We start from the raw sequence: 16,806 nt of genomic DNA on the forward strand, positions 1-16,806 counted from the left end.
TGATCGCTTGTTTTTACAGCTGCCCAATGGCAAAGTTCACTGCCTCCCGCTCACACGGACACCTGGGGTTGTTCTTCTCTGTGCTTTGCCTCTTGCTCTCCAACCACAACAGTTTGAGTTCAGTTTGCACGCTTCTGCACATACAGGCGGGCAGGCAGGCAACTAGCGTTCTCCGTGCTTTGTGGTTTCTTTCACTTTCTTTGAGAAACGTCAGTCTGAGCACGAGGCTGCGAAGGTTAAAAACACTTAAATGTTCAATGCTAGAGCTGGGAAATGGCCGTGCTGCTCACAAATGATCAGTTCAAAGAAAAAAGTGGTGGTTTAAAGGGAATAACAAGAATAGCACATTATATAGCAAGGGTTGTGATACAAGGTATCGTGTAAAAGGATGGCATTGTGCAGAACAAAGGCCTAAGGTGACAGGATCGGACCCTATTCTTGTTCGAGATGTCACGTCTGCTTAGCCAAGGCTGTCTGGTTTATATAAGACAACAGGGAAGGGCCCCAGGAAAGCCCTAATGGATGAATCCTGCAGGAAAGCAAGAAAGAAAGTGTTCTAAATCTTACACAGTTGAAGTGAGATGTGACTGGAAATTGTTTGTCACTTCAGTTATTTACAGTTCGCTGATTCGATTACTATCAAAGTTCATCTCGCCCTGAGTCATTGCAGCATTTCCTGACCTGTTTTTCTACTTGTACTGGTCAAAAGTAACAGTGCTTTTGACTGCACAAAGGAAATAGCAATACTACATGTGAAGTTAAAAGCCTTTTTTTTTTTTAAATGAAAAGGTTTACACAAGCACAAAACTGTTTCTTTATTTCTCATTTTTCCTTCTCTACAGAGAAGTCAGCTCATGTTCCATTAAACTACTTAATGCAGAGGTTAAATGAAAACCTGCTATTCAACTCAATACATAATCATTTATAATATAAAATCTGTAAATAAATAATCATGTTAGTGACAGTCGAATCACTAATAAGGAGTCACGCAGTGTTGTAAATGTGTGCCTTTGTGCTGAATGCACTTCACTTTGCAGTCTTAATAATCCTGTGAGAGTCTCTTTTCTGACAATTAATGTGAGTCGGCCCGTGCAGCTGTCTTTTCCAACCTTCCTCTCTGTTCCCAGTGACTCAAATGAACACATATCAACATGTGTGCTCTTTTTTAATTGTAACTTTTAGTTGCTGCTCTGTCAGTGTAATTGTCAGGGACAGAGCTCTGTGTCCTTACGTCTTTTAATGACTCCTGTCTTCCTGCACTCTTTCTTCAACTGTTTTTCTTTTTTGTTTTACTCACTGTTAATATTCGTCTCTAGACAGCAACAACAAATACATAAATAATAATAAAAAAAATAAATTTATGAAAGAATAACAACACATAACATGACATCCTAATCCAGGGTTTCCTGGTCCGGGGACACACCTGATTCAAATGGTCAGCTCGTCAGTGAAGCCTGATAACGACCCATTTATTTGAATCAGGTGTGATGGAGCAGGGAAACACCTAAAACATGCAGGACCAGGAGTGAGAAACCCTGTTCTAAACTGTCTGCATGTACCATGTGATGGCTCTTCATTTAAATATCAGCGAGTGTTGATTTGGACCACAAACACTGATTCACTATTTAACAGGAGTATGACTTGCTTGCGGGACGTCTACGTTCACACTGTGACCGCTGATGCTGAAAGACGACAAGGTCTGTACACTTTTAGAAAAAGGTTCCTCCAAACAACATTGTCTGTGAGTGTGTGTACTCACGCTTGTTCCCCATTTAGGAGTTTTTTTCTGGTGTAAACACTAAATTTCTCATCACCTGTGTAGTCAGAACCTCATTTGTAAAGTTATGGTTAAGGTGTGTGAATTATGGTCAGGTTAAAGTTAGGGCGTGTTGTTAACTGATAGTTAGAGATGCAGCTGTGCAAACCTATTACATGTGTTATTTAGACAACTCAACCTTTGCTCAGTACACACACATGTGCTGGGTTTGTGTGTATGAGTGTTGGTTAAGAGGGAGGATGCTTCAACATGCAGTCCCACCAATGAGAAGGGGGTGGCAAATTTCTGCTGTGATAATGGTATGTTCCAGAGCCCATCCAAACCAGTTGACGTTGGACTTATCCTACCTCCAACTAGAAAAAGTGCACTGGAATGCCTGTCGAACTGGGACCTCCTACTAGCGAAGTCAGGGCTACCCCGACTTCACCAAAATGAAGTCGGAGAATAATGGCGGCGCCCATGGAGTCACATGAATAGGCTATAAACATTACTTTTCTACGTGTAGACTTGTTTTAGACACGGCAATTATTATCAAAACTGTTTTTTCATGTTACGGCGTGAAATCATGTCTTCGTTATCTTTTAGCATGAAGATATGTGGGGCTACAGTAAAAGTATTCTCATGACGTTACGTATACGACATGTATCGATTTTACATGTACGACTCGCTTGTGTATGCAAGTAGACTGAGGCTAGCTTTACACGACAACGATCTGAACACAAACCGCAAAAGTGGCGTTGCGTTCCCACTTTTTATTTCGCGTTTAGACGAGCGTCTTTGGGTGGAAATCTGCATGCACACAGTGACGCAAAAGTGTGTGAAATTTGACGTAGTTTGCATGCCAGGTGGCTAGGTGGCACTGTGAAGCACTGGCATACAACAACACCAGGAGCGCGCGAATACGCTGAAACGTCCTTCTTCTTCTCTCTAGTAGCGCTGCGTAGCCCACAGTCGAAAACCAAAACATAAATCGGCGTAATTGCTGAAATGACTCCTGGATAGGTATCAGAGCAGCTAAGGCAACTTGAAAGTCCGACTGATGGATATAATATAACCTGACATGCTGTTGTTTGGCTGTACATGGATCTGATGTCAACGTGTACAGGAGGATAGCCAGCGTGAGCAGCTCAGAGCACACTTTTGCGTTTTCAACCGTTTAGACGGGAACGCGACGTGAAGCGTTTTTAAGATTTCCACTCTGGAGGGTGGGTTCATTTTTTTTGCGTTTTTAAGCCCCAAAAACGATGTCACCGTCTAAACGAAAGGCACATCTGATAAAATATTTTGTCGGTTTCACCCGGGAGCGTTGAAAGTGTGAAGCCAGCCTGAATTGCTGACAGTCAATGTTCGTCCATGTTTTCTAACATTCGACTTCAATTGCCTGGAATGCTTTGAAATAGGAGCTAGTACAATTTGGGAGGGATAAGTCCCACATCCCATTTGTTTGAATGGGCTGTGGAACAGCTTCCCATCATCGCCTGTGAGTGGCTGCTGTGAAAGCAGGTGTGCTCAGTAGGAAACGGAACATCCTTCCGGCTTGAATCAAAGATACAGAAGAGCGTGGGTGAACGGTGACCATTCGTACACACATGTATACCTGTGAATCCTGTGAGTTCAGTGTGTGTGATGTGGGTTCACTGGGTGGCAGAGTAGCAGAGGTCTGGGCCTGCAGCCTTGATGTTGGCCGCTGATAACGAGGCACTGCTGGGGATAATCGAGGCAGAGCCAATTTAGACTCACTCAGCAGCTGACTGATATCACCTCATCGACCAGATCGATGAGAACTCAAAGACATGGCTGTTGTGCATCAGCATTCGCAGGTTTCGAACTGCACGGTCGAGACAGGCTTTGGAAAAAGAAAGAAAGAAAGACAGGATAAAAAAAAGAGAGAAAGAAAAATGTGGAGGAAGACTGGAATTTTAAAAGCAGAACACTGATACTGATACTACTCCGAGTTCTCCCAAACAAACCCCGGGGTTCGACACATTCATGCATCCCACACACATTTGACTTGAATTAAGCATGTGATGTGCATGTTGTTTTAATCAGAACAGCGCGGAGTCGAAGAGATTTGTCACCAGCAGCACATCGTAGCAGAGTAATTGCAGTATCCCAGAGATGTATCAGTTTCCCATGTGTACTGCAGTTTATTGCCTTATGATTATGAGACTAATTACAGAGATGCATTACACCCTCCATGAGTAAGGATTTACTGTGTACACACACACGCACACACACATTCACATCAATCAGAAAAACTGTAGCTGATGATTAAAATCTGGGAGTGAAAATGGGAGGCACTAATGAGTACACCAGCACCTTGTTCAGTGTTTGCTCTGAAGCAAAACTGATGCTCCCCTTTACTGTCAACACTGATCCTCACTCCATTACAACCAGGTGTGTTGACAATGAAGACGTAATTAAGATGCATTCAAACCTGCGTCTTGCCACTCAGACTGACACACACACGTAAGCGGCCGAGGCTTCAGCTGAAACGCTGCGGATTTGCGACTTATGCGTGGGTTCCTTTGCTTTGTTTGAGGCACAAATTAAGAAATAGTCAACTTTCAAAGCACCAGGGCCAGCCAATCAAATCATTTGATGCAAATATTTCCACACACAGGTGCTAGTCCCCAACTAAATCTCGTTTATGAGTTTAGGCCCAAACAGTAACACCATCCAAAAGGAGCGTGTGCATTTACATCTCAATATTTATTATTAACACAGTTTAGAACATACAAAAATACATAACCAATGTGTATGATGTATATTGATACAAGGTTGAATTCAAATGGTGTATATTGGAAAAATAAAGTACATATAATTATTATTATTTGAGAATGGAAATAACCTGTGCAGCAAGAAGACCCGGGTTCCCAGGTTCTAGCCCTGTTTGGAACAAGGGCCTTTCTGTATGGAGTTTGCATGTTCTCTCCGTGTGTGCCTGGGTTTTCTCCGGGTTCTCTGGCTTACTCTCACAGTCCAAAAACATGCAATATGGGAATATTAGTCACTCTGAATTGACCGTAGGTGTGAGAGTGTGAGTGAATGGTTGTTTGTCTCTATATGTGGCGCTGTGATGGGCTGGCAAACTGTCCAGGGTGTACACCGCCTATCGCCCTATGTCAGCTGACCCTTAGTGCTCAAGCAGCACGGATCTGTGCCGCAGGTGCACCCATGGAATAACACACAACTCCTTATATGGGCATCCTTTGGGTGTGTGTTTTGGTCACATATTCAGGCTTTTAAAAATGCTTTTTTTTCATCTTCTTAAGTGTTGTTGAGTCAAAGTTATGATTTATTTTATATTGCAGTTTTAGTAGTGATTTAAAGTAGCAATAATTGTGCAGAAGTCGCAAAAATAGATTTCCTTTTTGTTAAAAATAAAAGAACTGTGACGCATTTCCAAATTTCACAAATTCATAGTACTTTTTGCTCAGGTGTGTTTATATAGTTGGTGAAAATGATTTAATCAGATTGCTGTGCTGAAAATAAGGATATACTACACTCTATGTTGCACATTCTCATAGCCTCTGTATGCACTGTACGTTTAAACATAATAATGCAAAAATATCAGCCGAAATGTTCTGTGTTCTAAGGGTTAATCTGGTTACTATCAGAGTAATGTTGTCTCTATAAATGTGGTAGAGTTATTTTCTTCTGAATTGGGGTCAGGTTTGTATGCACCTGACACCAAGTACACTGTGAAGTGAGGCACAATAATTGCAACACGGCTCTTCTGAGTAACATCAATCAGCAAACAAGCAAATGAATACAACTTCAAATTAAGAGAGTTGTACTCTCTGTTCCTCAGGCATATGACGACGGATTATATATATTCTTTGTTTGTTCAGAGCTGAGACATGTACAACATACACACACACAGACACGCCCTTTCTGGGCATCTCTGGGGATTTCCAGTGACAATGGGGGGATACTGTACACAAGGACGAGGTGTGGCTTGTCTGACACAGCAGGACTCGAGCAGTTTATATGTCTTGCACAGTGGGAGGCAGGGATGCCTGCTCACCAACATGATTCATTTCCATAACAACTGGGACGCGTCTGGGCAAACTGAACACGCTGAAGAAGAAGAAGAAGAAGAAGAGGAGGAAAATGAGAACAAAAGCTCCATGTATGTGTGGAATCCGTCTGTTTGTTCTTGCATGTGGTGAACGTGACCCCAGTCGGAGGTTCACAGTATATCCAGTCTCTTGTTTTTGTTACACCACCTCCCCACAGTCACTGCTAAAAGAGCAAACCAAGCCTAACTCTGGATGCAATTTTGCTTTCATTAAACTTTGTCGAAAGTTCATCAAAGGGCATTTCGGCTCCTCCAGCTAATTCAATTGTGCTCTTGATCGGGAGCAGCGAACCAGTGATGGGTAGTTAACTCTTTCATGATAGAGACTCTCTCTATTAGTTTTTACACATAAAGCTCTGCAGCACAAGATAAAGCCTTGCTCCTAAACAACAGGCAGGATTATCTCTCCATCCTTTGCTGTCTAGGACTTATCTCTGAAACAATATCAGCTGTTACGAGGATATTTATTAACTTCACAGCTTGTGCTGATATTCTGTCCACTTTTCAGTGCTGCGATTTTCCAAAATCACATTAGATTCCTGTCATCTTTGGTGTGCTGCTGCGAGTTTGTAGAACAGAGGTTATCTTAGCACCAGATCCCCGCAGTGCTTATACAAACTGGCTGATGGGGCCATGTCTGTCTGAAGGAATGGTTTGTTTACAAGAGAAAACTCAGCAATTTCCTTTTTATGAAAAAAATCACAGCCTTGTTGCCCCTTAAAGCAGACATCTGAATGCAGAGTGTGATACCTACATGTATCTAAGCATCGCGCCCACATGCACGCCACAGTGAATACTATCATGTTGTTCCAGAATACTCACACACCACCATACACAGATTCAAATGTGTGTTTAGCATTTTTTTTTTACCACTGTTGAATAATTCATCCTCAGAGGATGGCGAACGATGAACACATACCAGTCAGCGCTGGACATCTCTGTCTGGTTTGCTTATGTTAAAAAGATCAACACACAGAGAGCGTTTTCCCTCTTTTGCCCGACCTTCATCGACTTTTAATGCATGTATGTGGAATATGATCATTATAAATTTGAGGAGGGAGGGGGGTCAGACTGAATAAAAGGGAAAAAAACAGCCCTTAGGCATCTCTTCCTCTCTGTCTCACTCTCTCTCGCTTTTGCTGTCCATTCATTAATGATATCTATAGCCCTTTAAGCCCTTCATGAGTGTTGGTGGAGTGTCGAGAAGCTGTCTAATCCCTGTGTTGCTCTTTATTCTGCCCATGACGCTCATCCCCTCGGTGTCAGATCCTGAACCCCACTAATCCCCTGATGGCATCGCACGTAGGGCCCCAGCTGTCAGCTCCCATGCTGCTCCGCTTCGTGCCCGGCTAATTTGTAGCCCTGCTTGGGATGCTATGGATGTCACCCTGCCCTAACTAGTCCAATAACTTTTTTTTTCTTTTTTTTAACCTTCCCTTTCTCTCTCACTTTCTCCCGCCCAACAACGAAACCCCCAACTGGCACCGAGTGAGTCTCTGTCGTGTTAGGAGTCAATGTGCTTTCCCTGCCTGCACGTTACAAATCCAACACAGAGCCCTTCTCTCCTTCCAACAATAACTGAATAGACACACAGCAGAGGAGGTGGCGATGAATGCAGCACAGAGAGCAATTTGGACTGAGCAGCCCGAGAGCACACATACTAAGCATTTGAGTGATGGCACATTAAGAATCCACCAGTTCAATTAAGAGGGTTTAACAATGCATCAGTATGCAGCGTAGCTTTCCCAGACTTGTTCTAATGAGAAGAAGGGGGCCGGGAAGGAACAGACAGGAAAAGGAAGGGCGGCGGGTGAGTGTGTGGGGAATGAGTTTGCCTTCTTGCTAAGCTCCTCTGTGCAGCTCAGTGGAGCAGGGGGCTGCAGAGGGATTGTGGACACCTTCAAGTTGCCCACCCAGACTAATGCCACCTGCCTGGCACTCGGTGAGTGAGAGGGAATGTGGACGCAGAGAAGCTCAATAGTGTCAGAGACTCGCCAGCAGAGTGACAGAAGCTTTTTACCCACAGTACAAATAGCAAGGACACGTACAATGTTCAGCTGGAAGTAAAAATTCTAAACTTAAATGATCACATCCATTATTCACACAGAGGAACTTTTTTTTGTAGAGCTACAGTCAGTATGTTGCAGTATTATTTTATTATCTGTATAATAAAATAAAATAATATATATATTCATTATCTATATAATAAAAATATAACATATATATAGAGAGAGAGTCACTTTGGTTCCATATCAGTGTAATTATGGACTGTGCAAACTTTGAGACACAACATTGTGTTTGTCGTCTTCTGTCTATGAGGAAGTTAAAAACACGCACAATTAATGTTGTCTTCAGATTTCATTTGTTATTGAGATTACATTTCACAGAAAATCCTACGTTTCCTCCCTTACAAGCAGATGCAGCATTTCACACTGGTTGAGTGAGGCCATTTGTGTTTTTCTTTTATCTGTGTTAGCATTTTTAAACCTACAGCGCTGACGAGAGAAAAAAAAAAACAGGAAATGAAAACAGCATAAACAAAAGGTCACTGGCTGGATTTGAGCATGACGTCCCCCTAAAACTAATCTTGCCCAAAGTGTAGTTTTGCAACCAACTGAAAATCTTTAGAAAGATTGTTACAGGAAATGTAAGAAAGTTACTAGAAATATAAATAAGAGGAAAAGTACAGATACGTGAATGTTGTACAGTAACAAAGTATTAGTCACAACACTGGTTGTACTGTTGTGTTGTCCTTCACAGATCTTGTGTTTCATTGGGAAAACCTGTATAAATAAAGTTTAAAGTTCAAAATAAAATGAGACGAGAGCAACAAAGGCAGGAGTGACAGCTGAATAAGAGCAGAGAAGTAGAAAGAAGAAGAGTCAAAGTGAAACGGTGGTGGATTAAGGGAAGAGAAGACACTAACACAGAGACAGAGAAAGACCAAACAAATGATAGCAGTGAAAATTGGAGATAAAGGCCCGAGCTGAGACACAGGGAGGACCGAATGTGGAACTGACCCCATTCCCGATGTGGCTTCATCGATGTGACATCCATAAACACACGCAGCTCTCGTCTCTGGCCTCGCCATCCCATCCTCTTCGTTGCTGTCTCTTCACTGCCAGTCATGATCACAGCCTTCCACCAACACGCAGGACCAACACACCAGGCTTCTCGGGACCCACTGTCACAAAAATAAAGAAGAAAAAGACGTCAGTAAGAATTTTACAACAGTCACTCAGCCTTGGAGGATTTTTCTGCATGGTTTCCTCGCTCTTCGGTGAGGCTGTGGGTTTTGTCTCAGGGAGTCGTCCAACTCTTCCAGGTCAGGATGCGTAGTTACAGGTCTGCTTCCCAGGGACAAATACTGAGGGGGGAAAGTGTGAGTTTAGTTTGCAGAAAGTATAAACACTGGCACAGCAGGAGAAGAGACAGAGGGAGTACATGTTGCATGCTGAAGAAATTTAGACATTTAAATGACACAAATAATGCGGAGAAAAAAAAATGTTTTGGGGGGTCAGACAAGGTTCAGACAAACCGTTTAACTCTAAATGTTGACTTTGACACACAGGAAGCACAATGAGTTTGAGATAAAACCCAATTGTGATGCTCACCCGTGAAACCAGCTCAAAAAAGAGTAAAGGTCCAATTTATTTCTCCACTTCACTGTAATTTCAACCATCACTCAACGCGAGATATTACCACCACCACCACCACCTTTTTTTTTTCTTTCCTGCCACTTTGTTGGAGGAAAAAATGGAACACACTCTGTTTGGTGACAAGAGTTTGTAATTTCTCTGCACCAAGTATCTGTCTTTGTGTGACAACCGAAAGAAAGTGCACCGTGCGATCAAAGTCACAGAGGATTCAGATAAAGAAAGTGAATACTTTAAACAGACACAAAGGGAGGCTGACAGATGGAGAATGAGAGAAAATGACTGGGAAAGAAATTGACACAGTGCGCGCACAGATGCTGGAGGAAAAAAACACACCACAACACTTTCTTGCACCATTGTGTTGTCGAAAGTTAGTGCCATTAACAGAGTGACCACACAGACTCAACTATTGATTAACAACATAACTATCTGAAAATGTATGGAAGTTTGATTGATGCATCACGATCCAATTAATTACTTTGGTAAAATACAGCAAAAGAATGCTCCAGATGATTTCTCAACCTACCTTTAAAGGTGCCATACGTAAGAATGTGGCCAAAAACGGTTACTACATTCAAATTCAAAATATCAAGGTCTTGTAGGTTTCGTTTTCTGACGTAACTGGCAACCCGTGGTTGCTCTGCAGCTGAGACTCTACTGACTGCAATGATTGGTAGACGGCGGTGGGTGGCGCCACATGCCAAAACATGATTTCAAAACATAAACATGATTTGCAGTCTGCAAAAGATTTCTTTTTAATGCAAATATTTTGGCTGTACTGTTGTTGTTGGTGAGTTCAGTTTGTTATATGAACATTATTCCTGAGTCTCTGTGACATATTAGGAGGATTTTATGGCCAGTTGATTTAGATTTATTACATAATGCACCTTTAAGATAAATCTAACACTGGATGCATTTGTATACTTTTAGCTGCTTCTAACACAGCTGAGGTTGTTATTATATTATATATTATTATATACCTCTGTGGTGTGATAACACATGGTACAAAATCTGCACATTGCTGTGAAAGATTGAAGGTCAACCAGTTGAAATACTTAATAATAATAATAATAATAATAATAATAATAATAATAATAATAATATTATTATTAATAATAATAATAATAATAATAATAATAATAATAATGCATTTTATTTGGAGGTGCCTTTCATGGCACTCAAGGTCACCTAATGAATCATCCTGCTACAATAACATGTTTGAGACTGGCTAAGAACACTGACTCTGACACTCGTCATGACCTGAACTGAACCATGAATACAGACTATTACCATCTGGCCGGAGGTTCAGTGTTCCACAGTTTGATAAGGTTGGAGTGAAAAAAGTACAACAGTCAATCTTGAAACTAAATATGGAACTTTAAGGAGCCTTAAACACTGTCTTCTGCTCATCTTATAATGTGTGTAGATATGTCGTATCTTATCATATCGTATCATATTGTAGCGTAACGTATTGTACTGTTGACAGGTATTATGTGCACCAGAGTTCATGTTGAGTTTGTGTAAGCGATTAGGAGGGTTCTTTAATCTGCAGAGCACAAAGTTGTGAGTTAATTCCTCCACCACAGCACGAGCCCAACAAGCCGTCTTGACGCACTCTGTAACACACAGTGTGCCCTTTTTTGCACAAATGCAGCACAGTCATCGTGGAGTTGCTGTACGTGCACATGTGCAGGCGTGTAACGTGTCAACAACGTCGTCCTTCTGCACTCACCGTTTTATCATTTCAACAACGTGAAAAGGCTAAATATCATGATGACTCACAAAATAGGTGCTAAAATTCCCCTCTAAACATAAAATGACATAAAATGAGCATGTGCCATCCGAGATTAAGGAAATTGAAATACGGGTGGAGCCTAAAAAGCCTCACGAGTACACTATAAACCAGAGGAGAGGAAAAATTATTTTCAGTGAAGAAACATTATTGACAAGCAAAGAGGAAGTTGAGGACAGACGTGTCAGTGTGGATACTTTTCTCCCACAGGGAGGAAAAACAGGGAGCTTCAGCTAAGGTTCGCTGAATCTCTCTCTCTCTCCATCTCTCACATTCACTGAGTTGATGGATATTTAATTTTATATAATTATTTTACAGTTATTATTGTTGATTTGTCTTCTCCTCTCATCATGTGATAACTCTCTGCTGCTGCTCTGAAGCAGACAAAACTTTCACTTTAAACCTCTGCCTGTCGCTGACATACAAAAAAATGATTAAATAGGTAAAATACTAATAAAAAAAGTTATGTATGTATGAAAGACTATAATTATGTGTACTGTTTTAAATGCTAAAAGGTCACTGTTGTATCACCTTTTAGATATGCAGCAACAAATGAGAAAAATAAACAATGAATTAATAAAAAAACCATAAAAAACACTAATTCATTCAGCTCACGTCTTGTAAAAAGGCCACTATGATTAATTTCAAAGAAACTTATATAATAATGCCAGTGACCTTTGACACCAGAGCAAAAATAACACACATACATAGGTTTTTGCTCAGCTCATTTAGGCCCTTTCATCCTGACCCAACTACAATGTGCACGTGTTTGAATGGTAGCTACTGGCCATTGCTGTTGCCTGGACAACTGATCGCCAGATTACTGGTGAGGAAAAGAGGGGGAAAATAGAGAAGGGAAGGGAGAAACAAAAGGAGGGATGGTATGAGAAGGTGATTTGATCATTGGCTTTCAGTCCTGGCGCTGCTGATCTTTCATTTCAGTCAGCTGATGAAGGACTGTTTCAGAGAGGACGCAATGAGATGAATGCTAGGGTAAAGGGTGAAAACCCTTAATGCTCTGTGAAGTGAGTGACTAGTTTAAACAGGCTGTAATGAAGCTGCAGCTGTAGTCAGTGTCCTACAGACATTTTTCCTCCGTAACAAGCAATGATATTTTACAAAACACTTTTGATATCATTATATGTTTTATGTAATTTTACTTTTAATTTTTGCACACTGCATTATTATAATAATAATCATCCATCTTTTACCGCTTTATCCTCCACATGATGGTCACGGGGGGTGGTGCCAATCCCAGCAGACATAAGGCGACTGGAGGGGTTCACCCTGGACACAAGTCCATCACATGGGCCACAGAGAAACAAACAACCCTTCATTCTCACACTCACACATATAGTACGGTCAATTTAGAGAGTCCAATTTGCCTAATGCACAAATCCGCAGGGTTTTGGACTCTGGGAGGAAACTGGAAAATGTGGACAAACCCTCACGCACACATTGGGAGAACATACAAACTCCATGCAGAAGGTGTACATCACATGTGTCAAACTCAAGGCCCGGGGGCCAGATGTGGCCCTCCACGTCATTATATGTGGCCCGCGAGTGATTAATTGGTCTTAAAAAAATCTGTGTTAAAATAGGTCTATGCTGCTTTAAGGTGTGCGTTGACCATAAACTACATTTCCCACAATGCATGGCGGTTGCGTTACCCGCAAAGTGACAGCATCCTGCCACTCAGAGGTGGAAAAAGTACTAAAATATTGTACTCAATGTAAAAGTACCAATACTTTGATGAAATATTACTCAAGTAGAAGTAAAAAGTAGTTTGAAATGCACTTTAAGTAAAAGTTACTTAGTTACTTTGTGTGGGGTATGGGGGGTTACATCTATAATGCATCATATTTGTAACTTGAATAAGTAATAACTACAGAAAGTTATTTAGCAATATGTTACGGAGTAGTTACCTTTATTTTACATTATATTTGGTTACATTTATTCTGTATGACAGTTACATCTGGCCCTTTGATGGTAACCATTATGCTGATGTGGCCCTCAGTGAAAATGAGTTTGACACCCATGGAGTAAATAGTTGTTTGCCTCTCTTTCCCCTGTGAGGAACCTGTCCAGGGTGTGTCCTGCCTCTAACCTATCATCAGCTGGCACTGGCTCCAGCTCACCGTGCCACCCTCAAAAATAAGTAGTGTAGATAATGAATGAAAATGATATAGACAAACTTGAACAGGCCTGTACAGGGTACAAGACTGATATAACACACCATTATAGCAAATATAGAGCTGCATTTTAAATGTACACTGGTCTTCTTGAATAACCTTCCTCCAAAAGCGTTAAGGAGCCTCTTCTCATCTCTGTTTGACTGTTTCCTTGTAGACCCGGCCATCAAACTACAGGCTCTGGATCACTTGAATGTAATGTCTCCAGGAGAAAGAATACTTTCTACTGCTGCTGCATATTAAAAAAATTCTAGCTATTTTCTGTGAGTGTGGCATGTCTTTACTCAACATCAGGGGCTCCACAGAGACACAAATGGCTTCAGGCTGGCAGGAGTGTGGTGAGAATGTGAGCCGCTATCTGACTGACTGATCGTTTTTAATAATCCTCAGCCCCAGTGCACCCATTTGTTCATATTTAACCAGGGAGAAGTTAAAAGTGGACCAGTATCGCTGTGTTTTTCTATTAACTTTAAATAAGGACAATTGTAATCATTTGTGGAAACAAGGGGGAGGGGCGTCTCTCTCTCTCTCTCTCTCTCTCTCTCTCTCTCTCTCTCTCTCTCTCTCTCTCTCTCTGTCACTACCTGAAATGACCTGAACCTCTCGTGCTCTTCTGGTGCAACAATTCACAAAAAAAATAAGAAGTAGCTACATGAAGAATGTGGTCATTACAGTTGTTATGAGTAGCCAACATTTCTGCTGACTGGAGACTCCACACTCAGATTTGTTAAGCTCCCTGAAAGGTCTGTATGTGACTAAAATATGCAACACGGTGTATTTGCTTTCAGACGTGCGAGACGTTTGTCAATTTGTAAAACATGAAATCGATACATCCGATGATTTTCTATTACACTAAAACACTTACTGACATAAGTCACTCCACATATGGCACCTATGTCTGGTTAATGACATAATTAACTGCACTCAACAAAAATATAAACGCACGAAGAAAAACGTGTAGTTATTGTTATGTGACAAAACAGAGTGACTATCCAAAAATAACAGTACAACTTTATCAATAAAGTGGCTTTAATTTGCGAGTATTGGGATCAATTTCAAAACAAAAGTCCTTGAGTAATGGCAGGAAGAACACAATGGGAGTCGATGGTCCAAGTTCTCAAACTTCAATAACGTGTGTGTCCACCATTATTGACCACCACTCTGCCATGCTCCAAGACTCTCGTGAGTTGAAATACTCAATCTGAGATTTTAGTTAGTTGGAGTGGCCAAGTGACACTGGACTATTGGGTTTGAGCAAAACAAATCATTCCATAAACAAATGCATCAAGAATCTGTGCAAATGTCATGACATACTATTTTTGTTAGTGCGTTTATATTTTTGTTGAGTATATTACTAAATGTCTCCTGAGCCCTGAAGATACTTTGGTGACTTGTATAACTTTGTCCTATGGCTGAATATAATACCGGCTGTAGCCGGGTATGTAAAGCATGCAGACGTCATCCGAACAATTACAGATCTATTTTCCTTGAAAAACTGGTTCCAAAGCATTTCCGATCTTACACAAAGACTCAGTGGCAGCTTTCACTGCATAAATATTGCTGACCTTTTTTGTGAAATTAAATTTTAATGTTGACTCTTACTCATCAGCATTCCCTGACATCTCTGTTTTTAGATCCACATTATGTTTGCAATAAAATTGGGATTATAGTTGAGTGTTTTTATGTTTAAGGCTTTTTATATACCCATTTTAACACTGCCAAGAATTTCACAAAATAAACTCTCATTACAATACTGACCCTGTGTGATCATTTGGAAACGTGAGGCGCTTTATTTCAGCTAATGACATTTATGAATTCCTCCACACCTTTTTGGCAGCCGGTGAGATTATTATAATGTTATTTTCATCAACAGCCACTATATCTGTCTTCAATAAATCACCTCCAAAGCCTCTGCTCTCTTCCAACAAAGACTAAAATACTCACACATCAGTTTTCTCCTCACTGAGCCAAAACAAGTTTGGTTAAAACAAACATTCTTTTTATATTTTAATGACCTGCGATAAACTGAGTGTCACAGTCCAAGAAAAGGATGCTAATCCTTTATAATCACTCTCTATAATCACTGTTTATTTTTCACTGTTTGTGGGCATCTCATCCACATCCCTAAGCTGGAGAAGATTTGTTCATGGTGCTGAAAGCCTGGCAATATTTTTTACTTTACAATATATTACTTTGTTTTTTCCCCCCCTTTCTCCTACTATTACCAATATTGGCATTTACGGCTGTGCACTTGTTTTCATTACCATCCTTTATATAAAACAGGAAAAAGTCATTGATAGCGAACTCATCCAAGGTCATCCTGCAAAATATCATTCAGACATTACATTTCAAAAACAGTACAATTATATACACGACGTCGATGACGATGTGTTGACAAGACAAAAAACATCAAGTCGACGAGAAACAGTCAACGGAATCACATACGTTCACATTCATACTGCTCTGGGGCAAATAAATGCTGGTTAATTTGAGAAAAGGTAATCAATTTTGAGATGCATAACATTTAAAAGCAAGCTCTCCAATTTTAAGAGTCGGGTAATTTTGTGACTGGGTAATTAGACCAGACAGATGTCCTGGTAATTTGTCATTAAGTGCTTTGCAAATTAATTGTACGCAGTTTTGTTTTCATGTTTGCCAAAAACTGCTCTCTAATTTTGTGTGTGTGTGCCTGCAATGATGTGTCCTAAACCTGTCACCAGTTATAAATGTTATGGCAGTGATAAAGGTGGCTTTAGTCTGTTTTAATTCTATTTACATCACTTGTATATTGTCTTTTCTTGTATCATTCCTTTACAATAATAATTGTAGGGTCTATGGAAAATCATCGCTGCCCATGAGACGTATTCTCACCTCACACCAGAAACCACGACTGGCTGTGGAAACAAAGTACAACGTGTGCAGGATCTTAAAGCACCTTGTTAACTCTGTAATAAACTGAAATAAGAGCCATCATTTTACAACATGAGGATGTTTGCACTCAGTAACCCATAGGTAAAGAATGGTGACATTACATAAGAGACTCAACAACTAATCTCAACTAATAAACCTCTTATCTGTGATGCTAAACAACACTTTTCAACAATGTTTCTTCTGTTCAAAACAGACTGGAAATTCTTGTTCAGTTTTTTCTTTTTTGACTAACAGGAACTGAGCAGAAATGTAAGCATGTTAGTTACATAACACAGCAGGGCCAAGGTCACACAAAAACTGTGATTTAATATCACTTAATGTCAACTTGCATATTTATTTCTGAAAGGAGGTAGATGAACAACTACACAACATGT

Source organism: Microchirus variegatus (assembly GCF_963457635.1).
Source record: "Microchirus variegatus genome assembly, chromosome: 1".
In the NCBI taxonomy this organism is placed as follows: domain Eukaryota; kingdom Metazoa; phylum Chordata; class Actinopteri; order Pleuronectiformes; family Soleidae; genus Microchirus; species Microchirus variegatus.